This window comes from Emydura macquarii, unplaced genomic scaffold (assembly GCF_026122565.2).
Source record: "Emydura macquarii macquarii isolate MOO-44397 ecotype Brisbane River unplaced genomic scaffold, CSIRO-AGI_Emac_v2 contig_1876, whole genome shotgun sequence".
Lineage (NCBI taxonomy): Eukaryota > Metazoa > Chordata > Testudines > Chelidae > Emydura > Emydura macquarii.
In genome coordinates this window covers 14355197-14371730 of record NW_027132013.1, presented here as the reverse complement: position 1 = coordinate 14371730, position 16534 = coordinate 14355197, and the positions used below count along the sequence as shown (strand labels likewise).

The window sequence follows — 16534 nt, the reverse complement described above, 5'->3', positions numbered from 1 at the left end:
GATATAAGTGTTGACTTCTGTTCATTTATTAGCAGGCCCAGCACCTGACAGGTGGCTCGTACGATCTCGATACTGTATTGGACTTGCATTCTCAACCAACCCCGAATGAGCCAATCATCCAGGTAAGGGAAGAATTGTACACCTCAGTGCTTGAATACACATGGTAGGTAGACAGGCCAAAGGGGAGCACCATGAACTAGTAGTGTTGCATGCCCATTGCAGGAACCTTCTGTGGTCTGGGAAGATGGAAATAGGCATCTTTTAAATCCAGGGTGGTCTAACAGTTGCCTGGATCCAGAGAAGGGATGATGGCTGTCAGAGAGCTCATATGAAACCTCAACTTCTTGAGATATCTGTTGAGGCCTCGTAGGTCCAAGAGGGGTCTTAACCCTCCTTTCCCTTTGGGATCAGAAAGTATCAGGAAAAGAAGCTTCTCCAACTCAATCACTGAGGGACCTCTTCTACTGCACCTGCTTGCAAGAGGGCCTGTACCCCTTGTATGAGGAATTGCTCATGAGAGGAGTCCCTGAAGAGGGACCAGGAAGAGGGGTGGGAGAGCGGAATTTAAAAGAACTGAATGGTATAACCAGTAGCTACCGTACTTAGTACCCAGCAGTCCAATGTTATGGTAGCCCATGCCGGGAGGAAAGGAGCAAGGCAGGAGAAAAATAATAGGGAGTCTGGATCTCAGCTAGTGGCTGGTAGTTCACCCTCGGACACACCTTCTAAAGTTTCATTTTCCACTTGTGGGCTGATGGCTCAAACTTGAGTGAGGGGCAGAGGCTGGTGAGTGGCCCTGGTGACATTTATAGCCTCTATTCCTTTTTCTTGTTGGACCCCAACGTTGCCTTTCAAACTGTTGCGGCTGATAAGGCCTAAAAGTACCTTCTGGAGGAGGATGAGGAATATAGTCCCAGGGAGCACAGCGTAGCCCTCGAATCCTTCAGTCCATGCAACCTAGAGTCCATTTGGTCGGCTAACAGGGCTGTACTGCCAAAAGGGGAGATCCTGAATGGACTGTTGGACTTCCATCAAGAGGCCAGACGACTGAAATCAGGACGCTCTCCTCATTGATATCGTGAAAGCCATTGACCTGGCCGCAGAATCAGCTGCATCTGATGCCACTTGTAGGGAGGCCCTAGCCACCGTTCTCCCTTCCTCCATAATCGCCTCGAACTCCTCCCTGGATATCTGCGAACTTTTCCAAGCGACTGCTAGATGTTAAAGTGGTACCTCAGCAACAGCGCTTGCTGGTTGGATACCCTCAGTTGTAGGCTTGCTCTTGAATAAACTTTGAGACCAAATAAATCTAGCTTCCTGGCCTCTTTATTCTTCGAAGTAGAACTCATCCGGCCTTGTCTGTCATGCTCATTGGCGGCTGCGACCACCAAAGTTCCCGGGGAGGGGTGGGTGTAAAGGTACGCAAACCCCTTAGCCAACATGTAGTATTTCTTTTCTGCTCATTTGGATGTGGGGGGCAGAGGACATGGGATCTGCCATATTACCTGGGCCAATTTTACTACCACCTCATGTACCAGGAGAGCCACCCGGCATGGGGCTGCTGATACCAGGATGCCAAAAGTTCACCCACCAGCTCTTTAAGTTCCTCTACCTTGAAGCCACAGTTGGTCGCCATGCACTTTAGCAGCTCCTGGTGTGCCCTAAAGTCATCTAGCAGAGCAGCAGTGGAGAGGCCCACTGCCACCTCGTCAGGCAAAGAGGAAGAGGAGGCTAGCAATTGTGGGGGGTGGATCCTCTTCCCTGGTCAGAGTAGCCTGTTCGTCTTTCTAAGGGTGTCCTTTCCTGGACGGATTCCGCATCCAGGTTCAGTGCTGCACCCAGAGCTATCAAGGATCACGGCACCAAGGTTCCTCCAAGCAAGTGAGTCTATGGGACCATGATCTGGGGAAACCCCAATGGGTTCCAAAACTGCCAAGGACCGGGCCACTGCCTTGAGACCATACATCCATCAGTGGCAACACGGCCATCTAGCTGAAAGACTGTCCTCTTGGAAGGGCTACGACTTCTCCTTCTGAGTACGACGAAGTGCTCCCAGACGACCAGGGGGCACCGATGCCATGTGTCCCTCTGCGCTGCCTCTTGTTTGACAACATTCCAGTGCTGGGACCCCGAGCACCAGATGTCCTGCAACCTCATTTTCTCCACGCATTTCTCCATGGATTGATGCCGAGTCCTTGGGAAATGATGGCATTCTGGGGATTGGCGCCTAGCATTGAGAGACCAGAGACGGGATCCCAATCTCTCACAGTGCAGTTCTTGGGATCTGCACCGAAGGTTCGGTGACCACTGCTGGACTGGTGAGCAGCGTCCTGGTGATGGGGAATGTGCAGTGGACTTAACACAGGCTTTCCCCTTGATAAATCCCACAAGGAGATAGCCAGCTCTCAGTGCACAGGCCTTCCTTCCCTCAGTGTAGGCAGCACCGGGATCACCAGAAAGTTCTTCATTGCCTGGAATGCCTCAAGCATAGTGGGGACCGTCAGGTGCCGAGGACCTTTGCCATTCCCTGGACTCGGCAGCGGGGTAGACACCATGCTTGATGCCCATGCAGGCAGAGATCCCCTCACGGTCGGTAGGGACAAGTGGCCTGACGTAGGTCTCACTGTAGCGCCTGTGCTTTTCATAGCTGACTTCGGTGCCGATGAGCGTCCCCTTTCAGCGTGGACCTTCTTAGGCTGCTTCTTCAGCACTGGAGATGTCAAGCGATGCCGGGAGGATGACTGCGCCGAGGGGGCACTCCTCACCGATGCCGAAGTGCTCAGCGCTAAGTCCGACCTCAATTCCGACAATGTTCTAAGTGCCAATTTCATCAGGATGACCATGCGCCTGATGTCCCTATAACTTTTAGTCCATGAACAGAAACTTTTGCAGGTCTTGCACTTTTCCCACATGTGAGCTCCTCCTGAGCACTTCAAGCAAGCGGGTCGCTCAGTGGCATCCGCTTCTCACAAGAAGTGCAGGGTTTAAACCCCGGGGACCGGGGCATGCCCCGACCCTGGGTCAAATGTACTAAAACTAATTCTAAAACTAACAGCAAAGACTAACTATGTACACTGGATGAATAAGCAAACCACTAGGTCGACGAAGGACTTGCAGGAGCAAGAGAATGTTCCAGCACTGTCTCAAGTGGTAAGAAGGAACTGAGAGGGAGGGGTACTGGTGGTGCCCTATATATGGATGCATACGCGCAGAGCTGCAGAGGGCACTAAAGCCAGCCCTACAGGCACCACTAGGGGAAAAGTTTCCAGCACTGGTGCATGTGGCGCACAAACATCTAATTCAGAATAGACATGAGCAGGCACTCGAAGAAAAACTCATGCAAACTGACTAAAAATGGAATGGGCTGACAACCACAGAAAAAAATGAGTTATTTTTAATGCATAGGCTCTTTCCTAAACTAGGATACAATCCTAAATGCCACCCACCTGTCTCAACAGATGGGGGAACTTGATTGGTCTGGCAGTAAGAGGGGGACAGCCCAGCAGCAAGGGAGGGAGACGCTCACTCAGCGACACCAGGTAGCTCCTTTCCCCCTCCCCCCCGGGGAGTCTCTGGCACCCATTGGCCAGCTGGGGAAATGGGATACTGATTAGTCAGCATGCCCCTGGTCCCAGGATTTAACCCAGGGAGACTCTTTCAGCTCCGTTCCAGCAGTAGAGTTACAGTTTAATAAAAATTGTGACCTGCCACTTAACACCATACATGTGTCTGTCCTCATTTTGCTGCTGTGTCCACATTAAATCATCTTATTCTGGAATAAAAGGGCCCAAAGCAGCTGAAAAGCTTTGTCTGATGTGCAAGCAGTGGGAGAGCCAGAGATGGAAGGGCAATAGTGGTAGAAACTAAAACAAAGCAGGACCACATACCTCCACCAATTCTGTTCCAAGGCTGAACATGGAGAGAAAAAATGAGCAATCTAGGGGAAAAGTAATTGTTTCCCTTTAACCACAAATCCACATAGGAGAGGAACAACAGTCATGTAGTCTAGTCTCCATGCTATATTCAACAACAGTTTAGCATTGCTTGGCTTCCCAGATATTTGCTTCCTGTGTGTATGGCAGGAGATGAGGTGTTATCCAAGAAGTTTTTCTCTACACTCCTCTCCCAATTCCCTCAGTCTCCATGACGAAACCCCTTTTACTTGCAGAATCAGCATTAGGACTTAGATACTTTACTAATTTTTACATTTGTACAAACACACCCACAACATATATCTCTAGGTTCTTTTTTATTTTGTTTTAATTCAAAAGTACAAAAATTAATGTTAGTTATATCCTAAAGAGTTCTTTGGTTTACCTCCTTTCAAGCAGGAGATATGTTGGTTTTGTGTGTCCTGGACCTAGAGGTCAACAAATCTAAACTCTGGCAAACCAACATAAAAACTGAATTTCAAGAATTAAGGGTCCTCTACGAAGAACTCTTTGCCCTGAGCTTCAGACATTCTGATCTAGAGACTGAGTGCAGCAAGGATACACGAACTATTTTCAGCTGCTGTGACGGTGCACAAAAAGTGAAGTAATTTAACAGGTTTAACAGCATTTTAATAGAAACACTTTGAATTGCCCATTGTGTGAACAGATGTCTACAGAAGTAAACAAAATAGAAAAGAAAGCTGGCATCTACAAGGGAGTAGTAGCAGGTATGGCAAAGATTTTACATTCACACTAATTCACTAATCACAAGGTATAAAAAGGCAAATAATATAGTTTCCCTGTTCTGGAAATTTTTTGAAGTATTCATTGGACACTATTTGGTAATACACATCATTAAAACAAAAGCAACAGCAATGTTCGTAACTGCGTTTTTAAGCACTGAACATTCAGTATTAAAGGAATAATTTAAAAACATAGATAAAATTTAATTTAACTACACTACTCTATTCCTTGAGAAAGAAAGAGGGAAATTATTTTCCTGTAACTGTGCTTCTTTGAAAAAGAATAGCTACTTACCCTTCAGAAATTGTGATTCCTCAAGAGGTGCTGTCTACACATATTGCACTTTTGGTGCACATGTGCCCCATATTGGATTAATTTGGCCAGCAGTGTTCATCAGGGCCATGTCTGTGCCTTAAGTGTCCTCCTCCCCAAGGCATAAAGGGCAAAACAGGCCCATTCATCCTTCAAGTTCCTTTATCAGTACAGAATCCAGGTGGTATAGGACTCCATAGTAGCAGGGAAGGAGGGAGGATTGTGGATTATATATAAATAACACATCTCGAAGAACCAGAGTTACTTGTAACCATTCTTTCTTGTGATAGACCACAAGTGATTATGCAAGTGATTGTCCACATGGATTCCACTTTTGGTAACTTGCAAGCAGGTGGGTGCTCATAGTCTATTGAAATAATAATTGCAGGACATCTCTGCCAAAGAGAGACATGAGATGTGTGTGTCTTTACTAAGGAATAGTGTTGTGTAAAAGTGTGTACTGATCCCCATGTAGCCACCCTACAAATTTCAGAACCTGGTGCTTCTCCAGGAAGCAGCAGAACCCTCATGATTCTAATCTAACTCAGAGCATGATTTAATACAGTTAGTTTTTGGGTAGATATTGCCTATTTTATCTGCAAATACTGCATATAGCCTAAGGGAGCTCCTGAATGGTTTCGTCCTGTCCAAGTAAAGTGACACAACCCTAACTGTGTCCAGAGTGTGCAGTTTGCTTTTCTTTTGGTTGGAGTGAGGCTTGGGAAAGAAAACCTGAAGATGAATCATCTGATTCAAATGGAAGTATGAGGGTGAGGATTAACTAAGGATCATCTTGTTCATATGAAATATCATGTACAATGGATCAGTCATAAGGACCTGAATTTCTCAAATCCTTCTAGCTGCTAAGGCCATTTTCATAAAAAGATGGTACACAGTGAGCATGATGCTAGGGGTTCAAAGGGAGGACCCATTAACCCAGATAAGACTCTGTTAAGGCTGCAGGACAGAGGTTTCTTAGACTGGGGAACAGATGAATGAGGCTTTTAAGAATTTACCACCTGTAGGGTAGGAAAATATGGTGAGACACTGAATGGGGTGATGATGAGCTGATGCAGATGCAAAGAGATGGATCTGATAGAGATGGATAGCAGGTAGTTGAGAGTTAAAGGAATTGCAGAAACTAGAAAAGACAGGTGGTGTCATGCTGAACAAATAAGAGAACCTTTTAATTTGGCTGCATAAATGATCCTGCTAGAGTCCTTCATGTTATGTACTAATATATTCCAGACCTCAGCAGAACAGCTTATTTCAATAGTATTTAACCAACTAGCATCCACACTGTGAGGTGCAATGACATCAGGTCCAAATGAAGGATCCTCCCTTTGTTCTGAAATATTATAGTCTAGTAAGAAAGGTAATGTTATCAGGGGCTGAGCTGACAGGTTCATTAGATTGAGATCCCAGACCTGCCTGGGCCAAGCTGGGACTAACATGATTATTATTCATGAGTCCTGTCTCAGTTTCCTCAGTGTTAACAGGATCAGTGGATCCCCAATACATTATCCCTGGATTCCGCAAGATAAGAAAAGCATCTGACAGAAAACCCGGGCTTAGACCCACCGCTGATCTGATAATTTGGCCCTTTGTTTTTGTCTGTGGTGAATCACAGAAGATTAGGTTTGAAAGGGACCTCAGGAGATCATCTAGTCCAATCCCCTGCTCAAAGCAGGACCATCCCCAACTAAATAGCTCAACCAATGGGTGACACACTGTACCTCGAAGTAGCAACCTGTAACACCTTGTTCATCACTTGTATATGTTTGTGATATTTCATACAAAGCATGCCATATGCAACTCCAGTATGTTTATATGGATGGACTTTTCCCAAGAGGAGCATAGTCCTTGAGCCGTTAACTCTACTACCCAGAGTGGAAGCATCTGTTACAAGATCTTTGATGGAGAAGTTAAGGTAAAAGGGGACTCCCTTGCAAATATTTGTGGGATCTATCTACCATTTCTGTGAGTGGGGACCTTGGATGAGATGTGCACAAAACACATCCAAGCCATGTTTGCCTGATCAGAATACTGATCACAACAAGACCCATAAACATCTCAGATGAACACTTTGCATGTTAGATAATAAAGGTGCATAAAGCTATGAAGCCCAGCAACCAGAGGCATGTTCTGAGAGAAGTTAGTGGGTAGGCTGTAAGTGAGTACGTAAGTGGAGCACTGATTGAAACCTTTCCAGAGGCACATAGGTAATAGCTGTGATGAAGTCTAATATGGCTCCAATTAATTCTATTCTCTGAGGGGGAATCCATAACAACTTTTCTTTATTTACTAAGAGGTCCAGATGAGAGAATAATTGAAGAATACACTGAATATTTTCCTCCACTTGTTGTAAAGATGTCACCCTGAACTAAATAATCATCCAAGTATGGGAATACCTGGATATTCATTCTTCTGAGGTAGCCTGTTACTATAGCCAGGCACTTTGTGAATACCCTGAGAGCTGCTGATAGTCCAAATGGTAGAATCCTGTGTTAGTAATGATGGTTTCCTACCATAAACCTCACTAAACATTTGTGGGCCAGATGGATGACAATATGAATGTATGCATTCTAGGGATCAAGAGCAACTTGCAAGTTCTTTGAATCTACAGACAGGGGGATTGTTCCTAGTGATACCATTCTGAAACTGGTTTTTTTGGTGTGAATATTCAGTACCTGAAATCTTGGATAGGAAAAAGCCTTCCCTTTTTCTTGCGGATAAGGAAATACTTCGAGTAAAATCCTTTCCCTCTGAGGTGATACGGTACCACCTCTATTGCACAGACAGCTACAAAAGTTTGTATTTCCTGTTCTAGTATGCTCTGGGGAGAGGAGTCCCTGAATAGGGACAGGAAAGGTAAGTGAGGGCAGGGTAAAGAATGAAATTGAATCACATAACCCACTATCATGACCTTCAATACCCACTGATCTGTTATAGAAGTTTAGAAATGGTTGAAGTGAGATAGGCTGCCCCCGAAATGGTGGGGACTGGATGGGAAGATCCACAGTCACAGGTAAGTGACTCCTGAGCAAGTAGTGTACCAGGTAACAAATCTGACAAGGGAGGTGGGTGAAACAACATCATAGCTGTTGATGAGGGCCTTCTTGAGAATTTTTTATGTTTTCTGGGGGGGCTCTGTCGGTCTGCACTGATAAACAGGTTGCCTATGGTAGGCTTGAAGTCTGAAATGCTTGTGTTTAGGGGCTGGTGTACATACCCCTTATTACTTAATGATTGTCCTTAAATCTTTAAGGGTGCAAAGGGCATCATCAGTATTATCATTAAATAAATTACAACCCTCAAAGAGCAAATCCTCAATAGCTATCTGGAATTCTCTAGGAAGAGGAGCCACAGTTATTCACATATTGTAACAGACTTTGCCATCGACCTAGACATTGTATCAGCTGCATCCATGTGGTCTGGAGTGATGTTCTAGACAACAGCTGACCTTCAGCTCCAATGCATTTGAACTCCTCTTAAGACTGTACTGATTGTTACCTGGTAACATCTGTCTCCATGTTTTGAAGTGGATGTCACTGATGCTGATTTCTGACAAAACATTTCGGTGGGGTCTAACATATTTTCATTGATGGGGAGAGTGAGGAACCCGGTACTGACATATATAAGATCTCAAGGAATTTATGTGGCCTGTCCTGAACTCTGGGCTGGGATCTCAAGAGTTGAGTATATCCTCATTAATGTCTGAACCTTCATTTTTGTTTTGTGTTTTGTTTAAAATTTCCCAGGAATTTATTAAGTGTTCATCACAAAAATTAAAAAACAGATGAAAACTGATGCAAAAAATTAACTTCTCAGTTTTCTGGGTAAATATCAGGAACAGGAGGACAAGGAAAAAAGCAACAAATAAAGAACAGTAAGAGTACTTCTGACCTGGCTCCCTGGTCTGGAAGGAAAAATGGCAGCTTGGTTAACTAGGTGGACCAGGTTACCGAGATGTAATTTTTCCTTCCAGAGCAGGGAGCCTGGTGCAGGGATTTTCAGCACTTCTTTATATAGGACTCAAGCACTGATCTACACATATACATACACTTATGTGCATGTATGTGTATCTTCCACTATATTGAATTGCTCTTGAAAAATGTTGTAGTCAGCACAAGTCGTCAACAACCGTTCTGGGGCCAATGCTTCATCTGGGGATGACAAGATGTATACTGGCATCGACTGATCTGTCTCCTACAAGTCCTAATCAGGTAGAGAAACTTCTTGTCCTGGTTCTCTACCTGCTGTTGAGGAGATAGTTCCCTTCTGGGTGGTTCAGAGGATGAGGATCTGTGTCTAGGATAGGTAGCTGAAATAGGTCTCCTAGGAAAGGAGATCCCCAAGCAGTGGCGCTAATGCAGATATTTCCTTGGAGGAGTGGGGAGGGGGGCAAACTCAGGCCCCCATCACTCCCCCAAGCAGGGATCCAATTCTGGTTTCCATTTATTTCTCTCTCCACTCCTCCTGCAGGGACCTTAGGTCTCCCATAGCTGGAGAGTCTCCCCTCTCTTACCCACATAGTGCATTAACCAGTGCTACCAGGAATCAAGTTCTCAGTGGACTGGTTGAGCTCTGCCATGCAGGAACAGACTCCTTCAATATCATTTGGCCTAGCTGCCCCTCCATCCAGATGGAGGGACAGCCAAGCCAAATTCAAGTGGCATTGCAATTACAGAGCTGGAGTGATGCTCTGGACCACTTTGACAGCAGTCACACTGATTTAGTATAGGGCCACTATTTAAAAGTGGTCAGGCATGGTCCAACTGGCTATACAGCCTATGGAACTTTGAGCAAGTGTGAAAACTTTATAGGGGCCATTTGCCCTCTCCTAGACATCCCCCAACTGGTGCCATTATCCCCAAGATGTACAGAAAATTCCAAATATGGTTGTAGCTATGAAGCACAGGTGGCCAAGCCAATGGATACCAGCAGTCTGGGGTCCTAAGTGAGTGCCTTCTATAATAATGTTAATCTGACTCAGAGGTTGCTGGGGTATAAGGTCCAGAAAGTCCAGATAAAACAAACCTTGCCAAGGAATACTCTCCACTTTCTTCTGAAGAAAATATGGTAAAAGAATAGTCCTCATGAAAGGGAGACGCTGTTCCCACTGGAGTAGTGGGATCAGGTATTGGATGTGCTCTACCTGGTGGTACCAATATGATCATCGGTACTGGGATGGCAGGAGCTTCACAGAAGCAATAAATGGAAGTATGATCCTGATAAAATTTTAAGACCTTGGTAGCAACATATAGCTTTGGTGCCAAAAGAGCTGACAATGTCACTACCAAGGACACAGACATGAGAGACATGATCTAGCTAAGGTCAGTATCAGAACCATACATACAAAAATAGTTGGTAGTAGTGTCACTAACCGTACCAGTGTGATCAGTACCAATTTTATCAGTAGCAGGATAGTCCACCCTGTGGAGAGTTAATCATGCAATCTCAATACAGAGAACCTTACGTTCACGAGTATGGTACCAGAAGAGATCTGAAGTAAGTCCATGTCAAAATTGTGTTCAGTAACTTCAGGCTTTCAGACATAAAAGTTAGCTCAAGACTTCAAAATAGGTTTCTGAACACCCTTTTCTGGTACTGAAGGTTTTATAAGGTTTGGATGCCAAACTTGGAGAAGATGATCTGCGTATTTTCTCCTTGTGGAAGTTACATTCCTTCTTATTTCTGATTCCAAAGGGTTTTGTCAAGACAGAAGATTTGGTGGATGCTTCAACCATCCAGGAAGATGAAAGCAGCAGGGGCATTCAGAGGATCTCTCATAATTTTTAGTCTCTGATCATTCGATGATTGCCTATTCCAGACATTCCCTCTGAAGTACAGGGCATTGGCCACTGTTGGAAGACAGGCTACTGGGCTAGATGGACCATTGGTCTCACCCACTATGGCCATTCTTATGATGCTAGGAAGCCTGGGTCAGTGGCTGGATGCATTGACTGTTCAAGGAGAAGCATCCTGAGCCAAGACTCCCTTTCTTAATGAGTTCTCTTTAAATATGTGAATTTATCTTTAATCTTGCACATCTAAAATGGTCTGCAAGTGTCATACCTATCAGGGATGTGTACTTCCTTGAGGCAGATCAAACATCTTGTATGACCATCATGGCCATCAACAGCATGACAGCTTCACAAGATGGGCAATTTTGGAATCCAAAGGACATATGGCTTATCATGGTGAGTGAACTGATACCAAGTACTTCCCAGGGAAAAAAATAAAAATACTGTTCCCAATCAGGGAAAACAGAAACTACATAAAAAATACTAAACTAAACTTAAACTACTGCTAACTAATTGACTATTTAAAATGTATTTACAAACACAAAGAAGGCAAGCATGCTAAAAGACTTGAGCTCTGACTTGTAGCCATAAGCAGTGACAGGAACTGAAGCTAGTTGTGGTGGTGCCATGCTTTTTTGCCCTTGGTTGGAAGCACAACATGCAGGATGCATGCACTGCCTGACAGGTATTGCTTATTAAAATCTCCATCTCCATTGCACTGGGCATGCACTCACCAACTACAATATATACATAAACAATCACTTGAAGAATCACAACTCATTCCATTTCAATTTCCAGGTGTCAGATATGAACATTAATCAATAAATCTGAAAAACAACTTACCTTCTCCATGACAGTTGGAAGTACAAAAAGTGGCATGATGGGCTTCTAGGAAATAACTGTTTCCTCTGATCCAGCAGTCGATGAAATTAACTGCTTAAAAAACCCTAAACAAAGAAATTAGTCATAATGTCAATTACAGCATTTTATTCTGTAGTACAGCAAGCACCTACCACAGTCCAAAGTACAACTGTAAAAAATACAATATGGCATATTGTTGAAGTTAAAAACAATGCATCCACTGTTTTCAACTCGAGTAGTCTTTGTTCAACTTGTATATTGGCAAAATGGTATCAAATGGCAGAAAGCACTTAAATATTGAAGAACTAATAATAGGTTGAGAAGATTATTCTGACAATACAGTGTTACAAACAATACTAGAAAGGTATCTGAGAATAGTTTTATTAATAAATTTTGATAACTCTAAGGTTGTCCCAAAAACATAAAAGATGCTCTTAACAGGGAACACATATAGATTTCCTAGATAAAATTCCGTCAACATTAAACTACCAAAAATCAAACAAGTTTAGCAAATTAAAATATCTAAATTTTGATGTATACATCCAGTGTGTGCATGCGCACATAGGGCTTTTAATACCAGAAACACTACTCTCTTGGATCACAAAACTCTACATTATCCTACTCATCCATCTCTCATTCATGTCTCCATTTTAATCCCACCATTCTCAAATCCCCATAGCACAGCCTCTATCCTCCCAGATAAAAGGCTCTAAACAGAAAAATGCAGCACCAATCAGCCAGATGAGTATGGCCATACCATTGGAACACACTGAGGCACTCCTCCGCATCCCCTTAAAAATTAGGATACAGCCTCCAGAGTGCTCCAAAACCCAGACATTGAGATACTGATGTCTCCCACATTACAACAGTACAATGAATAACCACCATAACCTTCAGCTGGCTCAACTCTAGTTATTGTAATGAATGGATTTCCAGTAGTTAGTGCAAGTCATAGCTATAGAAATAAGAACACATTTTTGAAGGAAGTTTATGGGAGGTGTAATACATAGCTGATAACAGACTGTACAAGCAATTCCCTTTTAAAATATAGTCTTGAATGTTCTGAATCCATTGTTTTCCGAAGTTTGGTTTATTTTCTGCTCATAGATCAAAACTGCTCGAAGATGTGAAGGACTGCTCCTTTAAAAGTCTCCCATTTTTAACAGGAGGCAGCTATCATTTGCAGGACCACAATGTCAGTTAAAGAAGTGGCTGCATTGATATCATAAAGTGTCTGTTGTGTTTCTAATCCTAAATAAGTGCTCTGAATCCCATAGACTTATTCCAGGAAAATACTTAATCACGTGTTCAACATTAAGCATGTGCTTAAATCCCAATAAACTCCAATGGGACATAACGACATGCTCATGCATTATCCTGAACTGGGGCCTTCGTCCCTGAACTTTCTTTAAATGCATTTTCCTGTAAATTTTCTGTTATGCAATACAGCCTAAAGAGTGTCTGATTTCTATCCTTAAAATTCCTGAAATTCTGGTTTTCATTCAGCTACTGATGGATTTTCAAGACTGATTTGCCACCTCAAAAAGTAGCTTACCTCAGACAACGTATTTTTTCAATCACACATGTCTTTAAATCATAATTAAAAATCACCACATTTAATTTCTAGCATCAAATTTACAACACGGACAACATGGTCTAGTGGTCACAGAATGGCTGACTCTGCTCTGATTCACTGAGTAACTTGGACAAGTCAATCTCACTATGCCTCAGTTTTCCACCAGTAAACAATTTAATACTTGCCTTCTTCACTGTGGTGTCTGATGCTTAATTCATTAATGTTTACAATGCATATTCAAATCCTTGGATGACAGATGTTATGAATGAGTATAAAATATTAATATTTTACATAAATCCAAAGTAAATTAAAGTCTTTTTCCCAAATTATTATTTTGACATTTTAACCTTTTGATTAGTGTTACAAAAATCATAACTTTTAGTATGGAGAATGAACAGAAAAAGACATTATGGAACATTGATTATTCTTAATCATCTCTCTAATCAAATAAATAACAGAGTACCCAATTTATAAATGAATACAAGGCCACCTTATCCAAAACATTATTTCTTTCAAATATTTTTATTCAATTACAAGAAATTCCTGTTGTTAATGCCAAGCAAACATCAAACAGCCTCCTTCAAGACATACTAGACCTAAAAAACATAATTCAGACAGAGAACTGTATTTTGTTAATTTTAGTTCTTTTTTAAAATTTTTTTTATTTAAATTGGATTTTTTTAAATAAACCTATTTAAAAGTGAATGTCAAATCATGTTAAAGCCTAAACTTACTATAATCTTTTAAAATCTTTTAAATTAAAACATTTTTTAATTAATAGTCAAGCTGTACATATTTATTGCTGAAGTTTTACAGAAAGTCACACCACTGAATTGGTAGAAGTCACTGACTAAGCACCTGGAACCAGAGTTTGCTAAAGTGCTTAACCAGTTTTTGACAGCAATAGTCTCCTCTATGGGTGCAGAGAGAATATTTTCTTCATTTAAATTTATTCAACCAGTTCAATTCAATAACTGGTTCAGTTAAAGTTCAGCAACTGATTGGGAGCAGAAGAAGCAAGAAAGCTTGTTTTCCTTTTCCAACCTATGAATAGTTACTAGGTGTGAGAAAATGAGATCCACCCACTACTTCTAAAACCTTCAAGGATATGGGGGACCAGAAACACTCAGTTAAATTCATTAACTACAGCTAATACGTCCTTTGTCTAATAAATCAGTTAGTGTTAAATACAAAGCATTGTTTGATACTTAATTTTTTCTTATGTTATCAGTAAATTTAAGGTAGTTTTATTCAATTAATAAATTGTTTTAAAATGATGTGTTTGTGCAGTAATTAATTGAATTCCAATTTCCATCCAAATGCAGTCTGACACAAATCACCAGCAAAAACATAATCACCTAGTATATCAGAAAAGCATCATTCACCCTTTTTCTAACATAAAACAGTGTAAAAATTAAGAATCTGAATAAATGTATTCTAAGCTATGTGATTGCTTAAATAAATGTGTATGAATACAGTGGATCTTCCTCGATAGTAAAAAGAAGTACCACTTTTAATATAAAGGCTATATTTAGTTGCAAATCAAAATGTTTTAATCATTACTAACCAATAAGAATCAATCTTTCGTTAGGAAAAATAACTAAAAATATACAAATGCAAATACAATTAAAATCAATTACTTAAATCAAGGTTTTCTGCTTGCTGATTTAAATCATTAATATAGATTAAAATTTATTTAAATCAATCCAACTTGGTTGTGTAAACACTGTAATATTACTAAATAATTTATGGCAAAGATACAGAAAAGACTGTGCTTTAATGTCATAGATTAAAGATTCCCAAACTGTGATCCTTGGACAATTAGTGGTTCACCAACTGCATGCTGGTGGCCCACAGAGAGAGATTGATTGCCAGTTACATTATTTCGGTTTCTACTTCTTATTTACAGCTACTAAATTGAATTAAAAGACAGGCAACAACACTGAACTTGTTTCAGAAGGGAATGGGCGAAAAAATCAATTATTTAAAAATAAGACTCACAAATGATATGTCTTTATATGTTTTGATATGGTTATGAGAATAATGCTTGCTTATATTTAGATACATTATTAAAAAGAAAAAGATGTATAGAATTCTTATCATATATTTAATAAAAGAGGTTGAAAATATATTTTTCAATACTTTTCTAACATTGCTTTTACATTAACTAATTGTTGTAGCTGCGGGATTTCACGGAACTGTGAATAAAAGGAGAGGTGATTCCATCGAAATGAAAAGGAAAAATGGCTCAAAGAGAACAGTTATTAAATATGTGATCCACCCTTTATATAAATTTGAGAACCGCTACCAGAAACCCTAAACTAGAAATAACTGTAGTTTTTCTTTTCAACCATGAAACACTGATCAGCGTTACAGAAGCAACATACTGTCTAATAAGAAAATAACACAGAAGAGTCATTTTATGAAGCAGTGGAGAAAGCAAATAAAGCAGGCTGTACTTCTTTCTTTGATGTCTCAGTAAGGCATTTTAACTATTAAAAATGAGAAAAGAATCTGCCAGAAATGGACCTGGATAAAAACTATCAATATCTACTCTGAGCTATTCTAATGTCTTTGGTAGATGTATTTAATTTACACGGACTGAAGAGTCAAAGATGTTAACATAACCCAATCACCATCCAACATTAAACACTCTGAAAGTTAGTGGTTTCGTTTACAGAAACCTCAGCCTGCTTAGTACCATGGCAAACACATCATCAAAAGGAAAAACAGTTAAAGTATTTGAAATGTAAATATTAAATAAGGTTTTCATTTTAACATCCCTTGTTCCCTTTAGCTGGAAAGAGGTTTTAGAAGGAAAAATCCCTTGGATGACAGTCTCTTAGATTGCATTAAAGATGGCAAAAACTGGCCTTTTGGGGGAAAAAAAATTGAGAGATGGGTTGGAGCTGTTGTTATTGCTGCTGTTAAAGTCTGATCCCATTTTCTAAGAACACAAAACAAGATAAACACACACAAAAGGAACGAGAAAACGAAGAGCAACCATAGAAAACACAGCTTCTGATACTGACTTTCACTTGCAACCTCACTGGTAGAAAAACTCAGGCCCAACACATGGTCTTAGGCCTGGTCTACACTAAAGAGTTTTGTCAACAAAAAACACCTTTTGTCAACAAAGCAATCCTGGTGTATACACTGCAATGACCCTATTGTCAACAAAACTACCTTGTTCTGTCGACAAAATAAAACCATCTTGACTAGAGGCATAGAGCTTTTTGTGACAAACTTTTAGCAACAAATTGTCAGTGTAGATGTTTCTGTCGTGGTAATCGGTTTCTGGA

At 41.2% G+C, this 16534-nt stretch overlaps 1 protein-coding gene across 3 annotated transcripts in view; it reads right to left on the bottom strand.

Moving 5' to 3' along the window:
- The window catches only part of FUT8 (fucosyltransferase 8), a 278111-nt gene that overhangs the window by 172328 nt on the left and 89249 nt on the right, over positions 1 to 16534 (bottom strand). For all 3 annotated transcript variants that reach the window (XM_067557732.1, XM_067557733.1, XM_067557734.1), the window contains exon 3: positions 11639 to 11742. The gene's annotated coding sequence lies outside the window, so the exon portion shown is untranslated. The remainder of the gene's footprint in view (positions 1 to 11638; positions 11743 to 16534) is intronic.